The sequence below is a fragment of the Bos taurus genome, chromosome 5 (genome assembly GCF_002263795.3).
Source record: "Bos taurus isolate L1 Dominette 01449 registration number 42190680 breed Hereford chromosome 5, ARS-UCD2.0, whole genome shotgun sequence".
Classification (NCBI taxonomy): domain Eukaryota; kingdom Metazoa; phylum Chordata; class Mammalia; order Artiodactyla; family Bovidae; genus Bos; species Bos taurus.
In genome coordinates this window covers 40,157,744-40,177,002 of record NC_037332.1, presented here as the reverse complement: position 1 = coordinate 40,177,002, position 19,259 = coordinate 40,157,744, and the positions used below count along the sequence as shown (strand labels likewise).

The window sequence follows — 19,259 nt, the reverse complement described above, 5'->3', positions numbered from 1 at the left end:
TTGAATTTTAGTTATTTCTATTAGTGTTAAGAGGGTTCTTGACATAAGAATCTTGTCTATTGTTCACTATAAATTATGTCTAAGATCCCTTCTGCTTTCCAAATAAATTAATTTAATTCCTCCAGTTTCATGAAGAGAACATTTTATGAAGAATCTGGCTTAACAGTGATGACAACCTTAAGTATGAAGCTAAGAGCCTACACTTGCTTAGCATTTTAATAACAATGTCATCTTCTCTACAGTTGTCCAGTGACCCAGGCCCATCATAAGCTCTGAGAATGCAAGCTCTGTCATGCTCTGCACTAGTTAAGACAACTACTTAATTTAGGTGGATGAAGAACTTGGCTCTTTGCAGAAAGAAGGCAGCCTGTCAAGAAGACTGTTTCCTTATATGGCATTAGAATAAGATGCCTCCTTACCCCCAATTTGACTTGTGATATTCTATGATTATCCCTAATCTGAGCAATGGCTTGAATTCCAGGACTTTCTGACTCCACCTAGACCAATGGCAGAGATAAAAGTGGGCAGGCAGAAAATGGTTTTACTATCCTTCTCATTCACCTAAAGGTGACAGAGGATGAGATGGCTGGATGGCATCACTGACTCGATGGACATGAGTCTGAGTGAACTCCGGGAGTTGGTGATGGACAGGGAGGCCTGGCGCGCTGCGATTCATGGGGTCGCAAAGAGTCGGACACAACTTAGCGACTGATCTGATCTGATCATTCACCTAAAAGGCAGACTTGGGATCATGAAGGTTTGAGTTGGCTTATCCACCCTCTGCTTCTCAGTTTGAGCACAAAAGAATCACAATCAGTAGAAAGGGAACAGATTGATTATCAGTCTGGTGGTAATTGTTTGAAAACTTTTGCCATTAAATGAACTGCCCAAGGCAAGTCTCTTAAGCAGTTTAACCTTAATTGCCTTCCTTTAATTTTTTTTAAGAGGTGATTATTGCAACATTTTCCCTTCTAAAACATTGTTCCTGCCAGGGGATATTTTGGAGTCTCCCTCCTCTATAGAATGAGATGTTCAACCTTATTTCCCTTCACGAAAAACTGCCATGTTACATTTAGGGGGAAAAAAAAAAAAAGAAACTCGAAACAAAATCTTCAAGATTTTTCCTTTTCTTATTATTTTTTTTCCACGTAATTATATGTATTTTTCTATTTAGCTTCATTCGTTGCCGAAGTTCGTGCCTCTCTATCTAGGCACTCACTGCTGCTAATATTTTGGCCTGTCAAATCTTCCAGAGCAGATGGTCCCTTCAGGAAAGCCCTGGAAAGTACTGGGTGTCTGGTTCTGCCTGGTCCCTCCCTCCCTCTTGGGGTCTCAGATGACAAGTCAACAAACCAGTTTCCCCCTCTTAGGGGTCACGGATCCAGTGGCTGCAGGGTTTGGTTCCAGGGACTGCAGAGACCCTTGCGGTTGGGTCTAGCAGCAGCTACCCTGTTCCGCAGCAAGCCCTGGTCCTGGGATGAGTGACATCCCGTTTGCCCAATCAGACACGCGGCTTTCTCTCTAGTGCCCGCCCCACTTTCCTTGCCGCTCCAATAACCGCTCTAAAAGGCCCGGCTTCTGCTGTCAAGTAGCTGGGGTGGGCTCGGCCGAGGCGAGTAGGGGCGCCGGGTGGGGAGATGCGCTCCCAGGTGTTTGCGGCGGAAGTGGGAAACCTGTAGGTTATGGTCCAGCTGTGCCACGCCGAGGCGAGCAGAAGCAGGGAACAGGTAGGAGGCAGGACTTTCCCTTCTTTGCAGACAGAATAAAGAATGCGTATTTTCCTGCGGCTGTTGCCTCCGTTCCCCTTCCCCCAGCCCCGCCCCGCCCTCGTCACCCCCAGATCTCCTGCGGTCTCCGCAGCTCTCGTTGAGAAGGACGGCAGGAAGGGCTGGGTGAAGGGAGTGTCGGTGAAGGGGGTGCGGGCTCCGGGAGCCCGGGGTGACGGGCAGGGCAGGCGGTAGTGCCTTGGGAAAGGGGACAGAGCCCCCGTCTCCTCTGGTCAACTTTCCTCTCAGAGGCTGCGGCCGACACCGCGGGCGATGAGCCCAAGAGGTGCCAAGTCGCCCGGGGCGGGGGAGGGTCTGGGGGAGCAGACATGTCAGCAGCCGGTAACCCAGGTCTTCCTAAACTGAGATGAGCGTCTGCTCCTCCCCACGCCTGTCCGCACCCGCTCGATTCCTCTCTCCTACCTTGTCTCTAGACTAGCACAACCCTGAAAAACTGGGAATGGTTGCGCTGCGAGGAAAGGGGACTTGTTTTCTCCCTGGCCCTTGGGGAGTGGGGGGTTGGGGAAAAAACCTGCAACTCGAGGGGCATTTTCCAATTAATTACATCTTCATTGAGAAGACATCAGTCCTTCTCCCCTATTTGCTGCAGACTTGAGGAGGGGAGAGGCAGGGAAGGCTTGGCCTCTTCTCTCCTAGCGTGGCGTTGTCTATCCTAGTTTTTAAAAGATGGGTTTATCCTGGGGGATTCCCAGAGAGTTAAGTAATTGTGCCAGGATGGCTCCCAGGGGCTGCAAGGCAGCCTCCCTGGCTGACCACATCTGGGTAGTAGGTGTTGGCCCAGTGCCGGTTCCTGCTAGAGTCAGATTGCTGGAATCAGTAAGCAGAAGAATTGCAGAGAAATTGGACGCTGCATCACTACCAGGGTCTGATGACACCCTGCTTTGAAAATTACTCAAACATTCGGGTGATGGGAAGAAGGAAGATGGGAGGAGCTGTAACCTCTTCCTATTTATTCATGCCCCATCCAGCATGGGCATTTGTACATATACTTGTGTGTGCATATCTCCAAGGTGGAGCTATATATAGCTCCTGCACACCCAGCCCTGTTTGCCGGCTGCTGAGCAGGCTGGCTTGGCCTTCTGAAGCAATCTGGAAACACTGAGTGGGAGGGGAAAGAGGGAATCAAATTCTCCATTGGGGGAAAAGCCAGAGAAGATGCACTCAGACTGAGGAAACCTTGCATAAAATAATATTTTTGTGTTGCCCATGAAGATCAATATTTCCAAATATTATTTTGAATACATTCTTGGAGTGCTGTTTGATCTTCATCCATTTCCCTGCATTTTCAGCTTCACAGTGTAGCTTATCAGCATGAAATGTAGCATACATATCAAATAAATATGAATCATATCTGGGATGCTTGTGTCTGTATCTTGATTGTTTAATGGTAAATTTATTTGGTAAGTTGCAGTTGACAGTATTTGGAATCTGGGGGAATTGACCCACACATTTTATAGGATATGAAACTCAGGGACCTTTAGAACCTCAGAAGGTAATTTTGATATATTTTTTGTACAAATTTTACTTATAGATTTGATATTTAAACTTTTGCTGTTGTTTTATATCAAATCTGTTTGCACTACATGGACTTTCTTTGCATTTATTTCTCCATTGACGGGAATTATTTAATTTTGGTGATAACCTTTCCATTTTCTTAGATGAGTAAACTAAGATTTTGAGGACAGAAATAATTTGTTTAAAATCTTTCCCAAATCCACTATTTCAACCCTAACATTCGAAAACCTACTGTGAATTAATTGCATAGCAGTTTGCCATCAAATAGAATACTTCAGTGTCCCATGGTTTATTGGTCCTGGTAACAAAACTTGATCAATATTGTTATCACTAACAGTATAGGCCAAGGTTGGATGGGAGGGCATACTGGCGGGAGAATGGATATGTGTAGCTGAGTCCCTTTGCTGTCCCACCTGAAACTATCACAGCATTGTTAATCAGCTACATGGCAATATAAAATAAAAAGTTAAAGAAAAACAAGATAGGCCAAGGTTATTCAGTTATTCAGACACTAAGTATCATTTGATTGGTTTAATTATTTATTATTTGTATGTCTGATTTGTCTTCTAATTAGTATGTACTTTGTAGAAAAAGACCATATATACATAATTTGTGTATACATCAAGATGAACACAGTTCAAAGGAGGCTCAAAGATTCTTACTGAGGAAATATCATCATAAGGAATTGTTTGGATGAATGCAGCAGTGGTTTGGGGTAATCTATTAATTGATAGAAGGCTCTGTGATGGGAACTAATTTTGGAAACTTCTTTGACTCCATTATTCTCTCCATGGGGAGGAATGAATGACATGAGACGTTTCTATATTCTTCCACAGAATGATTCTATTTTCCAGTAGAGGTTATGAAGACGTACATATTATTCTATGGATTCTCTGATATCTTCTTCCCCTTGAGACAAAGTTGAAAAATAGATAATCCATATTTCTCCACGCAAAACATGCCATCCCACATGCATTATTAAAAAAGAGATCAACAAGGTCCATCCATTTCTAATGATAAATTGGCCATGGTCTGTGTCATATCTAGAACTTATCCTCTTTAAGTCATCAGTAAGTCCTTCCTCAAGGCCAGTCTTCAATTTTTTTTTAGTGGTGCATTCATTTTATTCTCTTTTAATCTGACATTTCTGCCATATTGTCCATCTCCTCCTTGAAATTGAGACAGTAGCTACTAGAAGAAGAAATACTGTTTATAGTAATGATAATGTATTTAGAGAAAACAAATTTTTTTTTTCACTTTTCCGCCATCAATAATCTTCATCCTTAAACTGGCTTTTAGCAAAGGATACTGCAGTTTTCTAGGCTTTTCTGATTTGTGATCATTTTTTTTTTCTTTTGTCTACTTCCAGATGCCCACCATCTATTCAGTTTAATTTATTTCATTTCTATTCTAAATCTAATTTGTATTTTTCTGTTTTCCTTAATACCAGTTTCATCTGTCATTGCATGACTCCATTAGTGCAGTTATCAAATATCCCTGTGTATAAGTTTCTCTGCTTAAATCTGAGATGCCAAATATTATTATTGATATAATGTATTTTTAATGTTCCTTATTGATTCAACTCTGCTTTGAATTTTTCACTGTGCTTTTAATTTGTATCTTGAAGAGCACTGGCTTTGGAGCAAGAATACATGGGTTCAAATCCTTAGAACAGGAAATACCAGTTGTATGAACTTGGAAATATAGCAGATGGAGGATGGGGCATTATTTCACTATGGTTGTCTAAATGACTTGCTGTATAAAATTGTATTTGAAAGAATATTCATCTAGTATTAAATTTAAATGTTAAATTATAGCTTTTTAGAGTTATAAGGAAATACAGGATCATTCAAGAAAAATTGGAAATCAAGATAGTATCATCATGCACAGAGATCTACTATCAACCTTATAGTTTTATTTTTATGAATATGCATACATATTTTAAATTTACAGATCTGAATTTACAGTGAATATGCATTTTGGCATTCAGCTTTTTTCTAGCATAACAACACACCATAAATATTCATTTATTTCATTTAATATTCTTACTAAGCATGTTCTTTTATGGCTGCCGTTTTTTTTTTTGTAACAAAGCCTTTAGATAGTTTCGTTTTTCACACTTGCGGAAATGAACGTAGATACTCATTAGTCTTTACCTTTCAGATCATTTCTTTACTATAACTTCTTAGATGTTATTGGATCAAATGTATAAATATTTCCAGACTGTAAATGCTACTTCCAAAATTGCTCTTACAAAAAAAAAACAAAAAACAAAAAAAAAACATGCACAAATTGATACTCAGTTTAAACTGATTGGCTGTAATCTCATAACACTTGGTATTATGGTTAAAACAACTGTGACTATTTTGTAGTCAAAATTATATATCTAATCATTCTTTGAGTTGTGTCTCTATGATTCTGAATGAGTTTGACATATTTTCACTTCTCAAACCTTTATCTTCTCTTTGTATTTTTTTATTTGTGGATTTTACTTGACTATTTCTCTGTTGAGGTATTCATAGTTTCTTCATATAATAACAAATCTGATATAAACTGAAAATTTTCCTCACCCTGTTATTTTCCCCTTTCTTTTTTTATGTTGAACATACAGAAATTTATAACCTTACTGTAATTTAATCTATAAATCTATTTGCAGTGATATTTTTCATTGCTTTAAGGCCCATAAAACTTTCTGCTACCTGCAAAGAATTGAATATAACAACATGCATTGAGAGTGCTTTTGCTGAAATTTTTCCTTCTTTGAAGTGGGATTTGGCTTATGTATATCATGTATCTCTGTGTGAAATGCCTCTCTTGGGGATGTGTAAAATACGCTCACAGTCTGTTGAGATCCCATTATTATTTATGTGGCTTTCCCATGAAGTGAATAGTACCTTAATTCTTTCTGAGCTACCGTTGTCCATTTCAAAAGTGCCACAGGGCAGAATGTACTATGGAAGATATTAATGACCAGGTTACTCAGCCAGAGAAGGGCACATTGTTTGCACAATTATCTGAATGACTCAGACACTAAATCTGCTTTTGCCAGGATTATCCAGATGGTCCTTAATTCACTGGATAATTGCTCACCCCTGTACTTGATTTGATGATGTAGACTTGACTCTGTCATTGCTTTTCCTACATTGTTTGGTTTGTTGCTATTCTCTAAGTGCTTAGGGTTTGTCACATTCATTTCTTTTCCTCAGAGGCATTTTCTAAGGTCCTTGAAAGCACACATTTTAGAATATTCAGAGCTTTGCTTGAGACCTAGCTCAGCCACTTACAAACTGTGTGATTCAGGGCAAGTTACTTAATTTCTTTAAACCTTTGTTTCCTATGTAGGAAATGAGGATATTCTGAGGATGTTCAGAGTTCAGAGCCCCTACTTCAGTCCCACTGTCCTGTAGTCTTCTCAAGCACATTCTCTGCACTATCAGTTCTCTTTCTGAAACCAATCTCAACAGGTACCTCCTCTGCTGAAGAATTTTTGGTAGAGTTTTTTCTCTCTCTTTCTTAAATAACAAACTGCCTGAAGTTCTTTAAGTCTTTTTCTTAATTAAGGACCTAATGTCATTTTTAAGTGGTCCTTGTTTACTTCGATAAATTCATTTCCTCATCATTCCAGTTTCTTCCATCTCCAATATTCCACAGTGCCAATCATACTAAACTTTTAGTATTTCATCTTATTTATATATTCTTCCTCTATTTTCCCAAACTCCACTTCCTCTCCATATTCTATTTCCTGCCAGACATTTTCTGTCTCCTTGTCTGCCATGTAGTTGTTTGCCTCACCTCTTTAAGGCTCAGGTCAGCTGCCACCATCTTAAGGAAGACTTTCCAAAATTTCCCAGGCTAAGTTTTAACTCTTATTCAGTGCATTCATAATAACCTGTGGGTATCCTAACCATAGAACTTACAATACTGTATTATAACTGACTATTTACTTGCTTGTTACCCCTATTGTAAACCCTTGAGGACAGGGCCAATGCCTTATTCCTCTTTGGGCCCAGTGAAGACACTGATGTATATTTCTGAATAAATGAATTTAAAGAAGGTTAAGACTAAGTACCTTTTTAAGATGTCAGAAGATTACAGATTTATATTTCTACCTTGGAAATAAGAAATAAAACTAGAAGCTATGTCAATCTTCTTAATTTTTCAATGATTGCTGGGTTTGTTGATTTATACAGCAAGACAGATAAAGAATCTTTTAATAAGTAATTTGTCAAGATAGGGCTTCCCTGATGGCTCAGTTGGTAAAGAATCCACCTGCAATGCAGGAGACCCTGATTTGATGCCTGGGTTGGGAAGATCTACTGGAGAAGGGATAGGTTACCCACTCTAGTATTCTTGGGCTTCCCTTGTGGCTCAGCTGATAAAGAATCCACCTAAAATGCAGGAGACTTGGGTTCAATCCCTGGATTGGGAAGATCCTCTGAAGAGGGAAAGGCTACCGATTCCAGTATTCTGGCCTAGAGAATTTCATCAACTGTATAGTCCATGGGAGGGAGAAGGCAATGGCACCCCACTCCAGTACTGTTGCCCAGAAAATCCCATGGATGGAGGAGCCTGGTGGGCTGCAGTCCATGGGGTCACTAAGAGTCAGACACGACTGAGTGACTTTACTTTCACTTTCCACTTTCATGCATTTGAGAAGGAAATGGCAACCCACTCCAGTGTTCTTGCATGGAGAATCCCATGGACGGAGAAGCCTGGTAGGCTGCAGTCCATGGGGTCCCACAGAGTCAGACACGACTGAAGCGACTTGGCAGCTGCAGCAGCATAGTCCATGGGGTCACAGAGAGTTGGACATGACACAGCAACTCTCACTCAATTGTTTGTCAAGATAAGGCATGCTTAGGACATTGAGTAACACAAATGCTAAATCAGTAGGTAATTCTTAATTCTCCATTTTAGAAGAAGGAATAAATGTATAGTTACATGGATAATGTAGATATATAAGTTTAGCTGTGATGAACTAAATACTGGTAAATTGAATTCTCTTTCTCTTCACTTAATAAAAAACCTTTGATTGGTATGGACTCTGGGAGTTTGTAAAGCATCAGTTCATTTCAGTTCAGTTCAGTTGCTCAGTCATGTCCGACTCTTTATGACCCCATGGGCTGCAGCACGCCAGGCTTCCCTGTCCATCACCAACTCCTGGAGCTTATTCAAACTCATGTCCATTAGGTTGGTGATGCCATCCAACCATCTCATCCTCTGTCATCCCCTTCCCCTCCTGCTTTCAATCTTTCCCAACATCAGGGTCTTTTCTAGTGAGTCAGTTTTTCTCATCAGGTGGCCATAGTGTTGGAGTTTCAGCTTCAGCATCAGTCCTTCCAATGAATATTCAGAACTGATTTCTTTAGGATACACTGTTTGAATCTCCTTGCAGTCCAAGGGACTCTCAAGAGTCTTCTCCAACACCACAGTTCAAAGGCATCAATTCTTTGGCACTCAACTTTCTTTATGGTCAAACTCTCGCAATCCATACATGACTACTGAAAAAAAACCATACCTTTGACTAGATAGAACTTTGTTGGCAAAGTAACGTCTCTGCTTTTTAATATCCTGTCCAGATTGATCATAGCTTTCGTTCCAAGGAGCAAGCATCTTTTAATTTTATGGCTGCAGCCACCATCTGGAGTGATTTTGGAGCCCCCAAAATAAAGTCTTTCACTGTTTCCATTGTTTCTCCCTCTATTTGCCATGAAGTGACAGGACCGGATGCCATGATCTTCGTTTTCTGAATGTTGAGTTTTAAGCCAACTTTTTCACTCTCCTCTTTCACTTTCATCAAGAGACTCTTTAGTTCTTCTACACATTCTGCCGAGGGTGGTGTCATTTGCATATCTGAGGTTATTGATATTTCTCCTGGCAATCTTGATTCCAGCTTGGGCTTCATCCAGTCCAACATTTCACATGATGTATTCTGCATATAAGTTAAATAAACAGAGTGACAATATACAGCCTGGACATACCCCTTTTCCTATTTGGAACCAGTCTGTTGTTCCATGTCCAGTTCTAACTGTTGCTTCTTGACCTGCATACAGATTTCTCAAGAGGCAGGTCTGGTGGTCTGGTATTCCTATCTCTTGAAGAATTTTCCACAGTTTGTTGTGATGCACACAGTCAATAGTCAAAGTCTTTGGTGTAGTCAGTGGAGCAGAAATAGACGTTTTCCTGTAACTCTCTTGCTTTTTCAATGATCCAACAGATGTTGGCAATTTGATCTCTGGTTCCTCTCTGCCTTTTCTAAATTCAGCTTGAACATCTGGAAGTTCATGGTTCATGTACTGCTGAAGCCTGGCTTGGAGAATTTTGAGCATTACTTTGCTAGTGTGTGAGATGAGTGCAATTGTGCGGTAGTTTGAACATTCTTTGGCATTGCCTTTCTTTAGGATTGGAATGAAAACTGACCTTTTCCAGTCCTGTGGCCACTGCTGAGTTTTCCAAATTTGCTGGCATATTGAGTGCAGCATTTTCACAGCATCATCTTTCAGGATTTGAAAGAACTCAACTAGAATTCCATCACCTCTACTAGCTTTGTTCATAGAAATGTTTCCTAAGGCCCACTTGACTTTGCATTCCAGGATGTCTGGCTCTGTGTGAGTGATCACACCATCGTGGTTATCTGGGTCATGAAGATATTTTTTGGTGCTAGAAAATTAACTCACTTTTTTCCCCCCAAAATTATTTGGTATGATGATGAAACTAAGACATCTACTTTTAATAAAACATTGCATTGCTTTCATTAAAAAAAAAAAAAAAACTTTTGTTGGAATAACAGAAATATAGCAAATCACACAGAAAAGAGTCATGATATCAAGATTCAGTTCTGAATAAAGAACTTTGTCAATACCCAAAACCGCCTCTTCCAGCAATCATTACCACCTTGTTCTTTCACAAAAGTAATCACTAATTCTAACTTCAAGACCATAGAATTGTTCTGCCTGTTTTTGAAATTTGTATAGACAGAATCATACCATATGTGACTTTTTTTGTATCAGATTTCTTTTGCTCAGTCTTTTTGTTGAGATATATCCATGTTTTGAATGTAATAATAATTCATTTTTGTTGTTCTGTAAAATTCCATTGTACTCCAACACAGACCTATCTCTTCTACCTGTTAGATGTCTAGGTTGTTTTCAGTTTTGTGTAATAGTTTTCTTATAATCATACATCCTTTTATATGCCTTTTGTAGTGCATGTATGTATATGCATTTTTTGCTAAGATATACCTAAGATTAGTTTCCTGTGATTGTGGTTTTCATTCTGTCTGCCTTCTGATGGAGAAGGGCAAGAGGCTTATGGAAGCTTCCTGATGGGAGAAACTGACTGAGGGGGAAATTAGGTCTTGTTCTGATGGGCGGGGGGCCATGTTCAGTAAATCTTTAATGCAATTTTCTTTTGATGGATGGAGCTGTGTTACCTCCCTGTTATTTACCTGGGGCCAAACTTTGCTGGAGGTAATGAAGATAATGGCGACCTCCTTTAAAAGGTCCCATGCATGCAATGCTACACTCAGTGCCCCCAACCCACATCAGATCATCACCAACCCACACCTCTGCGAGAGACTCCTGGACACTTACGGGCAAGTCTGGGTCAGTCTTTTGTGGGGTCGCTATTCCTTTCTACTGAGTCCTGGTGCATATGAGGTTCTGTTTGTGCCCTCCAAGAGACTATTTCCCAGTCCTGTATAAGTTCTGGTGGCTCTATGGTGGGGTTAATGGCGACCTCCTCTGAGAAGGCGTATGCTATATCCAAGTCTGCTGCACCCAGAGCCGTTGGCCCTGCAGCAGTCCACTGCTGACCCATACCTCCACAGGGAATGCTCAAACACAGTTCTGTCTCAGTCTTTGTGGGGTCTCTGGGTCCTGGTGTGCACAAGGTTTGTTTGAGCCCTCTGACCGTTTCTAGCGGGTATGGGGTTTGATTCTAAACGTGATTTCACCCCTTCTACTGTCTTTCTGGGGCTTCTCCTTTGTTCTTGGATGTGGGGTATCTCCTCACAGTTGCTTGAGTGCGACGCAACCGCTGCTTCAGCACCTACCATCTTGCTGGGGCTTCTCTGCCCTTGGACATGGGGTATCTCCCCAAAGCCGCTTCTGTACCATATCGCTGCCGCACAGCCTGTACTTCAACAGATTTTTTTCCCCTAAGCTTCCCTTCTTTGTCTATCAGTTTTATGCACCAATGGGGTGGCAGTCAGAAAGACCCAGCAAAGAAAACTCTAAAAAACCCAAGATGGATGGGTCATGGTGGAGAGTTCTGAAAAAACGTGGTGAACTGGAGAAGGGAAAGGCAAACCATTTCAATATTCTTGCCTTGAGAACCCAATGAACAGTATGAAAAGGCAAAAAAGATAGGACACTGAAAGATGAACTCACCAGGTTGGTAGGTGCCCAATATGCTACTGGAAATCACTGGAGAAATAACTTCAGAAAGAATAAAGAAATGGAGCCAGCGAAAAAACAACACCCAATTGTGGATGTGCCTGGTGATGGAAGTAAAGTCCGATGCTGTAAAGAGCAATATTGCATAGGAAACTGGAATGCTAGGTCGATGAATCAAGGCAAATTGGAAGTGGTCAAACGGGATGGCAAGAGTGAACATTGACATTTTAGGATTCAGTGAACTAAAATACACTGGAATGGGTGAATTTAACTCAGATGACCATTATATATACTACTGTCATCAAGAATCCCTTAGAAGAAATGGAGTAGCCGTCATAGTCAACAAGAGTCCAAAATGCAGTACTTCGATGCAGTCTCAAAAACAACAGCATGATCTCTGTTCGTTTCCAAGGCAAACCATTCAATATCAGAGCAATCCAAGTCTGTGCCCCAACCAGTAATGCTGAAGAAGTTGCAGTTGAATGGTTCTATGAAGAGCTACAAGACTTTCTAGAACTAACACCCCCAAAAGATGTCCTTTTCATTAATAGGGGACTGGAATGCAAAAGTAGGATGTCAAGAGATACCTGGAGTAACAGGCAAATTTGGCCTTGGAGTACGAAATGAAGCAAGTCAATGGCTAATAGAGTTTTGCCAAGAGAATACACTGATCATAGCAAACACCCTCTTCCAACAACACAAGAGAAGGCTTTACATGTGACCATCACCAGATGGTCAATACCAAAATCACATTGATTATATTCTTTGCAACCAAAAATGGAGAAGTTCTACACAGTCAGCAAAAACAAGACAGGGAGTTGACTGTGGCACAGACCACGACTCCTTATTGCCAAATTCAGACTTAAATTGAAGAAAGTAGGGAAAATCATCAGACCATTCAGGTATGACCTAAATCAAATCCCTTATGATTATACAGTGGAAGGGATTAGATCTGATAGACAGACTGCCTGCAGAACTATGGACAGAGGTTTACGACATTGTCAAGAGGCAGAGATCAAGACCATCCCCAAGGAAAATAAATGCAAAAAAGGCAAAATGATTGTCTGAGGAGGCCTTACAAATAGCTGTGAATAGAAGAGATTTGAAAGACAAAGGAGAAAAGGAAAGATATACCCATTTGAATGCAGAGTTCCAAAGAATAGCAGGAGAGATAAGAAAGCCTTCCTCAGTGATCCATGTAAAGAAATTGAGGAAAACAATAGAGTGGGAAAGACTAGAGAGCTCTTCAAGAAAATCAGAGATACCAAGGGAATATTTCATGCAAAGATGGGCCCAATAAAGGACAAAAATGTTATAGACCTAACAGAAGCAGAAGATATTGAGAGGTGGCAAGAATACACGGAAGAACTATACAAAAAGATCTTCATGACCCAGATAATCATGATGGTTATGATGATGATGGTGATCATCAACCTAGAGCCAGACATCCTGGAATGTGAAGTCAAGTGGGCCTTAAGAAGCATCACTATGAACAAAGCAGGTGGAGGTGATGGAATTCCAGTTGAGCTCTTTCAAATCCTAAAAGATGATGCTGTGAAAGTGCTGCACTCAATATGCCAGCAACCTCAGCAGTGGCCACAGGACTGGAAAAGGTCAGTTTTCATTCCAATCCCAAAGAAAGGCAATGTCAAAGAATGCTCAAACCACCGCACAATTGCATTTATCTCACATGCTAGCAAAGTAATTCTCAAAGTTCTCCAAGCCAAGGTTCAACAGTATGTGAACTTTGAACTTCCAGATGTTCAAGCTGGATTTAGAATATGCAGAGGAACCAGAGATCAAATTACCAACATCTGTTGGTTAATTGAAAAACCAAGAGAGTTCCAGGAAAACGTCTACTTCTACTTTATTGATTATACCAAAGCCTTTGACTCTGTGGATCACAACAAACTGCAGAAATTCTTCAAAAGATGGGAATAGCAGACCACCTTTACCTGCCTATTGAGAAATCTGTATGCAGGTCAAGAAGCAACAGTTAGAACTGGACATGAAACAACAGACTGGTTACTAATTGGGAAAGGAGTACATCAAGGCTGTGTATTGTCACCATGCTTATTTAACTTATATGCAGAGTACATCATGCAAAATTTTGGACTGGATGAAGCCCAAGCTGGAATCAAGATTGCTGGGAGAAATATCAATAACCTCAGATATGCAGATGGCACCACCCTTAAGGCAGAAAGCAAAGAAGAACTAAAGAGCCTCTTGATGAAAGTGAAAGAGGAGAGTGAAAAGGTTGGCTTAAAGCTCAACATTCAGAAAACTAAGACCATGGTATCTGGTCCCATCACTTCATGGGAAATTGATGGGGAAACAGTGGAAATGGTGTCAGAATTTATTTTTGGGGGCTCCAAGATCACTGCAGATGGTTAGTGCAGCCATGAAATGAAAAGCCTTGCTCCTTGGAAGAAAAGTTATGACCACCATAGACAGCATATTAAAAAGTAGAGACAATACTTTGCCCACAAATGTTCATCTAGTTAAAGCATTTATGCAGTAGTCATATATGGATGTGAGCACCGAAAAATTGATGCTTTTGAACTGTGGTGTTGGAGAAGACTCTTGAGAGTCCCTTGCACTGCAAGGAGATCCAGCCAGTCCATCCTAGAGGAAATCAGTCCTGAATATTCATTGGAAGGACTGACGCTGAAGCTGAAACTCCAATACTTTGGCTACCTGATGAGAAGAACTGACTCTCTAGAAAAGACCCTGATACTGGGAAAGATTGAAGGCAGTAGGCGAAGGGGATGACAGAGGATGAGATGGCTGGATAACATCACCGAGTCAATGGACATGAGTTTGAGTAAACTGTGGGAGTTGGCGATGGACAGGAATGCCTGGTGTGCTGCAGTCCATAGGGTCACAAAGAGTTGGACATGACTCAGTGACTGAACTGAACCTAAGGTTAAGTTGCTGAATCAATGACTAATGATTAGTAGAAATTCCTAGATTTTCCCAAGGGGTTGAGCCAACTTCCAGTTCAACCTTTGGTGTGTGAGATTCCAAGTTACTCATTAGCTTTACCTTCAGTTGGTTTTAATAGTCTTTTTAACTTAAACTATTATAGTAGGTAGGAAAGTGTGGAGATGGATGTTTCATTATGGTTTTAATTTGCATTTTTCATTAATATGTTATTAAACGCCTATATATATTTATATATATAGGCTGTTTGAATATGGTGTTTTGGTTTTATTGGTTTTTAGTCACTAAGTCATGTCTGACTCTTTTAGACCCTATGGGCTGTAATCCTGTCAGACTTCTCTGTCTATGGGGTTTCCCAGGAAAGAATACTGGAATAGGTTGCTATTTTCTTTTCCAGGGACCTTCCTTACTGAGTGATCGAACCTTTGTCTCCTGCATTGTCAGGCAGACTCTTTGCCACTGAGACACCTGGGAAGGCAATGATGCTTTAGAGTACCATTCAAAGATTTTGTCCACTTTACTGTTATCTGTCTTTTGTTTATTGATTAATAAGTGGTTCCTTATATTAATATATTTTGAATTTGAGTGCTTAGAAAATATTTGCAAATCTTTTCCCTGGTGGCTTAGATGGCAAAGAGTCTGAGAGACTCTTTTGGGAATAATTCATTTGAGAATAATGAGTTTATTTTTCTCTTATCCATTCTTTGTAACTTATTAAACATCTTAACTTATTATGCTGACTAAGAGCTCTAGGACAGTGGTGAGTAGAAATGATGTTAATTGACTCATTCTTTATCTCATAAGAAAATTTCTCAAAAGTTCATCTTTAAGTATCAGATTTTTTTTGTAGATAACTTTTTTCAGGCTAAGGTGATGTCAAATTTACATTGGTTGGACTCATGAGATGAGATATATTACCTTTTTTTATTCTGGTAAGAGTTTGTGAATGATACATTTTAATTTTCTGTAGAATCAACTATTGAAGACATTTGGCACTAGAAAATTTTCTCTGGCAATATTTTAAACTAAAAGTTCAGTTACTTTATATATTATGAAAAATTCAGTTACTTTATGTCTATTCATATTTTCTATGTATTATTTAATATTTTTTGTAAGTTGGACTTGTCTAGGAGTTTGCCCACCTAAATTGTCAAATGTATTGGACATTGTTCTTAAAAATAATCTCATACCATATTTTTAATATGTATATGATTTTTAATGATGATTCTCTTTTCATTCTTTTAAATCCACTGACAGAGCTGACTATTCTTAATATTTTGTATATATTTTAAAAGATTTCAAAATGCATCATATTATGTATAGTGCTCTATCACTTTTTTTCTCTTGGCCAATTTTTATTTTCACACATTGTAGTGCTAACACATCTTTTTTTCATATTTGCATGCTGTCCCTCTGCGTGGAACACAGTTTATTTATGTCGCCCTTATTGGATCTTTGCTTTATTTGTAATTATTTTTTATAGAATGCCAAAAGAATACCATTCTACATGTACTTTTGTACATTCCTTAGAATACTTCGCTAATACATTTCTAGAGTGAAATTCCTAGCAAAAAGTTACATCTTTTGTAGAGTATCAGTATTTCCAAATTGTTCTTCAAAGACATTATAGCAATTTATAATCTTAGTAACATGAATAAGAATGTTCTCTGTTGCATATCCTCCCTTATGGGCTTCCCTCAAGTGGCTCGGAAGGTAAAGAATCCTCCTGCAATGCAGAAGACCCGGGTTGATCCCTGGGTTGGAAAAATCCCTTGGAGAAGTGGGATGGCTACCCACACCAGTATTCTTGCCTGGAGAATTCCATGATCAGAGGAAACTGGTGGGCCACAGTTAGTCCATGGTGTAGCAAAGAGTCGAATGTGACTGAGTGACTAACATTTTTGCTTTTCTTCCTCCCTTGTACTGAGTATTATCAGTCATTCAAATACTTTTAGAAGATGTTTTTGTTTCTAAATGAAACCACTATTAAAAAAATAATATAAATTATTTGCAACTATGCACCAATGACATCATAAAATATAAATTTGATATTTCCCTATAGATTTTTTACTTTATATGTAAAATATTTTGGGCTATTATTGGGATTGTAAAATATTTCAATTAAATTTGGCACTAAGTTGTTTTGATAAAATTTAAGTGCTAAAAAACTCTCTCACTTTCATTGTTTGTTACAGCTTTTCAATATAATATATAGCATGTCTGCTTGTGCAGGAAAGAATATAGTACTAGATGTTCAACAACATAGTTTTAAAAAATTGAGATATATTTATTACAGAAAATTCATCTTTTTAAAAAATAAATTTTATTGGCGTATAGTTGATTTACAATGTTGTATTAGTTTCTGCTGTACTGCAAAGTGTATCAGTTATGCATGTACATATATTCAGTCTTTTTTAGATCCCTTTTCCTTATAGGTCATTATTGAGTCTTAAGTAGACTTCCCTCTGCTAACAGTAGAGGGAACTGTTTCAGTTATCTATTCTGTATATGAGTGAGTGAGTGAGTGAAGTCGCTCAGTCGTGTCCGACTCTTTGTGACCCCAAGGACTGTAGCCTACCAGGGATCTCCATCCATGGGATTCTCCAGGCAAGAGTACTGGAGTGGGTTGCCATTTCCTTCTCCAGGGGATCTTCCCAACCCAGGGATTGAACCCAGGTCTCCCACATTGGAGGCAGATGCTTTAACCTCTGAGCCACCAGGGAATATATAGTAGTATGTATACATCAATCTCAGTCTCTCAATTTATCCCTCCACTGTTTCCCCCAACTTGTAACCACAAGTTTGTTTTCTACATCTGTGACTCTAATACTGTTTTGTAATTTCATTTGATTATTTTTTTAGATTCCACATATAAGCAATATCATATGATAAAATTCACCTTTTAAAAGTATACAATCTTTTTTGTTGTTTTTATTGTACTCATTATCTGTGCAACCATCACATTTACTGAATTCTAGAACAATTTCATCACTCCCAAATACAACTCTTAATTGTTCCTCCCATTTCCTAACCACTTAGTTAGGAAATAGTCTGTCTCTATGACTTTGCCTATACTGGACATTTCATAGAAATGGAATCACACAATGTGTCCTTTTCTAGCTGGCTTCTTTTACTAAGCATAATGCTTTCAAGGTCCATCCATGTTTTAGCATATATCAGTACTTTTTATTGCTGAATAATATTTCATTGTATGGATATACTACATTTTATTTATTCATTTATCAGTTGAAGGGCATTTAGGCTGTTCCCACTTTATGGCTACAGTGAATAGTAGTGTCATGAATGTATGTGTACACATTTTTCAATGAATATATTTTTAGTTCTTTTGGGTATATAACTGAGAGTAGAATTGTAGGGTCCTATGGTAACTCTCAGAGAAGGCAATGGCACCCCACTCCAGTACTCTTGCCTGGAAAATCCCATGGACGGAGGAGCCTGGTGGGCTGCAGTCCATGGGATCTCGAAGAGTCAGATACGACTGAGAGACTTCACTTTCACTTTTCACTTTCCTGCATTGGAGAAGGAAATGGCAACCCACTCCAGTGTTCTTGCCTGGAGAATCCCAGGGACGGGGGAACCTGGTGGGCTGCCGTCTATGGGGTCGCACAGAGTTGGACACAACTAAAGCAACACAGCAGCAGCATGGTAACTCTATTTTAACTCTGTAAAAAAATTTATTTATTTTTAATTGGAGGATAATTGCTTTATAATATTATGTTGATTTCTGGCATATATCAACAAAATATACCATAGGTATATGTAGACATAGATTTAAATCTAAATTCTGGCACTTAGTAGATATGTATTCCTGAGAAATTTACTCAATTCTTATAACTGTGAGTGGCTTCATTTCCTAAATTGAGGAAAATACATATGAAAGTAAGTTTGCTATATTGCCTGTCATCTATTTTCTAGGTGTAATTTAAATGATTAAGCTAGTCAGGCAGGGCCTTTTCTCTTTCACTTGCCTAATTATGGCCTTGTCAATGTTACTTGTTCTTCAGGGAAAACAGCTTCCAGATATGAAAAAGGACTGTTTCCTGTAAACAATCTATGAAGTTGAGCTAAAAGTAGATCTTCTGCTAGAAGTGGAGAGAAATAATGTGATTAATATCTTTTCCTTTATTTATTATATACTGTATTTGTTAGTGGAAGGAAAGAAGAAAGAAGGGAGAGAGAGAAGGAGAGAAAACAGAAACACATCTCCTGTGTGGTAAGCATTGTAGAGTAAATAAATCAGATTTTTCCTTCCTTCAAGAGGCTTCTAATATAAGTGGGGAAAATAGATGAAAAGATAACCCCAAATTGTGTGATGAGTGCTTTTATACAAGTAGATTCAATGTTAATTGAATACTGTATGCCAGGGACATTTACAAGAGTATGACTGGTTTAAGTAACTGAGAGAAATCTAATATATGACAGAGTATATACTAGGTCTCCTGCCTTGGGCAGGCAGGTTCTTTACCACTAGTGCTACCTGGGAAGCCTATAAAGTAGCAAAACATATGGCCAAAGAGGAGAAAATAGTAGATCAAGAAATCTCTACTTTGTATTTTTCCCTAGAAGCAGTGGTTCCAAGAAAGACTGTGATTTAATT

The 19,259-nt window shown here is 39.2% G+C and overlaps 1 protein-coding gene across 4 annotated transcripts in view; it reads left to right on the top strand.

The window, feature by feature from the left end:
• Nucleotides 1–1,587: 1,587 nt before the first annotated feature.
• The window catches only part of CNTN1 (contactin 1), a 404,879-nt gene continuing 387,207 nt past the window's right edge, over nt 1,588–19,259 (top strand). For all 4 annotated transcript variants that reach the window (XM_010805057.4, XM_059886103.1, XM_005206412.5 and 1 more), the window contains exon 1: nt 1,588–1,727. The gene's annotated coding sequence lies outside the window, so the exon portion shown is untranslated. The remainder of the gene's footprint in view (nt 1,728–19,259) is intronic.